Genomic DNA, 4,401 nt, shown 5'->3' on the forward strand with positions numbered 1-4,401 from the left:
CTCAAAGACGTCCTTCATGTCTACAAAAGTTACTTTTTTGTGTTTATGTTTATTATTTGTTAGCTGAAACTGAAGATACTTCTAATTTAAATCAAAGACGTGGTTAGGTCTTTAACTAATCGATCTTGTAGAAAGACGCTAGTTCAGAGAGAGATGAATAAACAAGAAGATATTATAATATGATTTATGATAAAGTTAGTATTATTTCATATATTTTTAAATATTAATTTGATTGTTTTACATTGTAGATAATAATCTCTTTTTGATAAAAGAATGGCTTTACTACATTTAATACTTTAATTTTATAATTAAAAATCTCTTACTACTAACTATGTATAAAACGTTTTATTACTAACTATATATATAACATCTATTTTAAATTATTATTAAATTATTATGAAATATTTGTAAATTATTTTTCTCTAACTTTTTTAATTGTAGATATGGAAGTACAACAGTTATATTCGTTGAACTCTACTGAGAATTTTGGTGCAGAACATAACACCAATAACGAGTTTACCACAAATACACGTAATAGTTACACTATAATATTTATCTATATAATAAAACCTGCGACATTTTTTCCAATAAAAGATATAAAGAATATGAAAANTATGAGAGGCCAATAGAAGTTCGGGTAATTATGTTTTATTGTTTTTAATGTTTTTAATTCTTTATTATGTGTTACACATGGCACAGTAAACGTTTTGACTATAAGATGCGGTCTTTATTTATCCTTAATAAAAAGTTTATCAATGTTATAATAAATTATGAGATGAGCAAAATAAAAACTGTTGTACACGTCAGATTGANATCGCAATTAACATAATATATGACGAGCTAAACTTTCAGCCTTACACTGAATTTGTGACATGTTGCCGTCATATATTATTTTCATTATGATTTCAATCTAATGTTCACAACATTTTTTTCTTCGACTAATCTCATAATTAGTAATATATATAAACTTTTTTTCAAATATTGATAAAGACCGCATCCAACGATCNAAACGTTTACTGCTCCATGTGTTCTTTAATGTGCCTAACACACAATAAAGACTGAAAAACATCTTAAACAATGAAGCACACAACTACTCGGGCTTGTAGTGGTCTATCTTCATATTTTAAATATTGAAGTCATTATCATAAATTCTTGAAAATAAAGAATAGTTTTAAATGTTTTACTTCTTATATTTACATTAATAATAATTTCTTTACATTAGTAATATGCACCTACGTACATGTCACTACTTGTGTCTATTTATTTACATTAGTAATTACTTCTGTCTCATAAATATTTCAAACAAATTTATAAGCTTGTAAGTATTATATATTACTTNTTCATTATTTGTAGAAGACGAAGAAATTTTTAGGATACCAGAAGATGATTATAGCTATTTGGATGAAACATCTTNAGCTCCGGAAGTTTTTCACGAAATACATACTGTACACGAAATCATTGACAATAATAGATCTCCACGAGTGGAAGGAACTTGCATTATATGTATAAATGAAAGAGCGTCCTATGTCTTTGTGCCATGTGGACATTTATGCTCATGTGAAAATTGTTATAGCAATTTAGTTCATAGAANATGTCCAATGTGTAACTTACAATATGATAATTGCATAAGAACAATATCATCATAAAAAAGGTACATAGATTACTTTTTTAAATACTTAAATAAAACAGTGAAAATATCTATACACTGTTCAATAAGAGAAAAGCCATCAAGTTGCACAACTTGCTCATTTTGCTCATATTTTTACCAGAACAATTAGAAAGCCGTACACTTTACATCACTGTATTGCTTGGCTGTTGTCAGCGGGTATAGCCTCCCGGGATTTATTGCTCTCCCCACTTTGCCGCTACGCTTTCCTTATAAGCACGGACCAGTGCCTTTCTTTCTCTTACTGAACAGAATACAGACTTACAAACCATAAGAAAGTAATGCGTAAAACATCATTGTACAAAGGAAACCATCACATTGTTCCTAATAATTACCCTTGTATTGTAAATTTATATTTCTTAAGTACAAAATTCTATTACAAAATACGTAGTTAATAACATAATTAAAATTAGTAATAATCTCGAACTGAAACAATTGTTAAAAANTTACAAAACCTCACAGACAACAGCAAATTATCAGTAAAACTATTCCAAAACTTGAATAAATTAAGACGTGTTATTGATAAGTAGTTCAGTAGAAATATACAGATTGTTCCATGAAGAAAATGTTGACACTAATTAGTTGTCATTTTCAATTGTATGCAGTTCCTGAAAAATTGAACCTTGCGTTGAAAAGAAAAACGTCTGCAGTTTTTAACAGATACAAAATTTAACAAAATGTTTGTATATTAGTTTATTTCATTTGTAAAATCGACAATTTTGATTATTAACATACCCATGTAGCCAGAAATGTGCCGTGTTTGTGTAAATTATTCAGTAAGTTTTTATCAAGTTCTTCTCTATTTTCAAACATTTCATTTTTCGGTGATGCAAAATTTCACAATATTTACTATTAGCTTGCTTATGATTAGTAGCATATATTTCATCACTAAAGTAAACAGATACAATCATTTTGTTAAATTTTATTTATATCTCTTACAAGTTGCAAACTTTCCCTTTTATAATACAAATTTTTGTTTATTCAACAACTGAACACATTCAAAAATAATAGCTGATTAGTTGCAACACTTTCTCATGGGACTCATTCTGTATATTGTCGATAGGCAATATCATGAATTTAAGATTCACTTTCGCCTATTCGAAAACTGTTTCATCTCTATTAATATATGTAATTATATTGTCTTAAATAATATATTTATGTAAAAAGACATACCATAATATTTGCTGTTTTCAGAAATATCATCAATTCATTGAGTGCAGTTACAAGTGCTGCCTCTTCTAAAAAAATGACAAAAATACAAAAGGTAAATCGTCCAAACCGGAAAACTACCATCAATAAATAAGTAACATTTACACAACGCAATATGAATTTCGATAGAGTTATTTTGTAGTGTTTGATTATACATATGTGATATTCTATGATAATTTGTTTACACTGGTGCTATAAGTAATAGTAAATAAGAATAAGTAACTTTTAAGTTTACAATAGACTTAGTACTCGCCAAAGACAGTTTATTCGTCGTCCACTTGGATTGTAAGTTTTCGTTCTATTTCTTATTCTCAAAAAAGATGTACTTTATAGATAAAATAAGATTGAACATTGTATGTATTAGCATGTATGAGACATTAGCACTATACAGTACATCTTTTATTTTTATAATGTGTCATATCGATATTTAAGTTATCTTACGCGCGTCTTCAAACATGTTTATTTTTAATGTATAATATACTAAAGTTACATATCTTAAATGTAAACAAAAAATGTACAGATTATTATGTACAAATGACACTTACTAATAAAGATAAATATATGACGCAAATAGATACGCTCAAAGCTCCGTTTTCTTTTAATGTGTTTTTCTCACGTTTGATAGCTCCTTTCTTAAAGTCCGTTGAATGTATTAATATCAGGATCTGATGGTCTTTTGTTGCCTTCATTTCTATATCGATAGCTGTCATCTCTTTGTTATTATCAATGTTTTCACTTTTTTATTTGCTTCCGCAAAAACAAACCTAAAAGTCGAAATCACAAAACGGGCGTAAGACATACGTACGAATTCAAACATCGAAGAAAAAAATATAAAATATCTACATTAAGAAAACCAGCTCAAGCTGCTAAAGTTTTATTTCTTACAATAATAAAAAAATCGAAAAATTGACATGCAAAGTTTTTACGTAGTGTAATAAAACAACGAACTTACAAGTACATGCAATTATACACAGTACAATTGCACTATGGCAACGTAAGACCCATCTGATATCAGACTTAAAAAAAAACTAAAAAAATATATATATATACTTAAAATATATATATATTTTGTAAGTTTGTTAGAGGGGTCATAGTGCAATTACATAGTCATAATGCAATTTTACTGTTTATAATTGCATGTAATTGTAAGTTCGTTGTTTTATTACACTACGTAAAAAATCTGTACGTAACATGCAATGGCAGACAGTGAAATTGCACAATAACTATGTAAGACCCACTTGATACCAAACTTAAGCATAAAAATATGTATAAATATATGTATTTATTTGTATTTCTATGTAATAGTATTATCGCTTAAATTATTTACATTATGATCGTTGGTCTTCATTTATTTAATTCCCTAGTATTATATTTTCTGGATTCTTTTTTATTATTCTTATATAGTTTTTGTTTTATAATTCGACATAAATTTTACATATATTATAAAATACATACAACAAATATATAATAAAATTATATAAAATTATTATTTATAAAAATATATATGTACTTATCTATTTTTTTTG

At 26.9% G+C, this 4,401-nt stretch overlaps 1 long non-coding RNA gene across 1 annotated transcript; it reads left to right on the forward strand.

Annotated features, from left to right (window-relative positions):
• Window positions 1–443: 443 nt before the first annotated feature.
• LOC109860211 lies at window positions 444–3,188 on the forward strand. The gene is made up of 3 exons (XR_002250800.1): window positions 444–531; window positions 1,354–1,651; window positions 2,861–3,188. It is a non-coding gene; the product is annotated as an uncharacterized LOC109860211 (long non-coding RNA).
• The last annotated feature ends 1,213 nt before the right edge of the window (window positions 3,189–4,401 follow it).

This window comes from Pseudomyrmex gracilis, unplaced genomic scaffold (genome assembly GCF_002006095.1).
Source record: "Pseudomyrmex gracilis isolate BER0280 unplaced genomic scaffold, ASM200609v1 scaffold_345, whole genome shotgun sequence".
In the NCBI taxonomy this organism is placed as follows: domain Eukaryota; kingdom Metazoa; phylum Arthropoda; class Insecta; order Hymenoptera; family Formicidae; genus Pseudomyrmex; species Pseudomyrmex gracilis.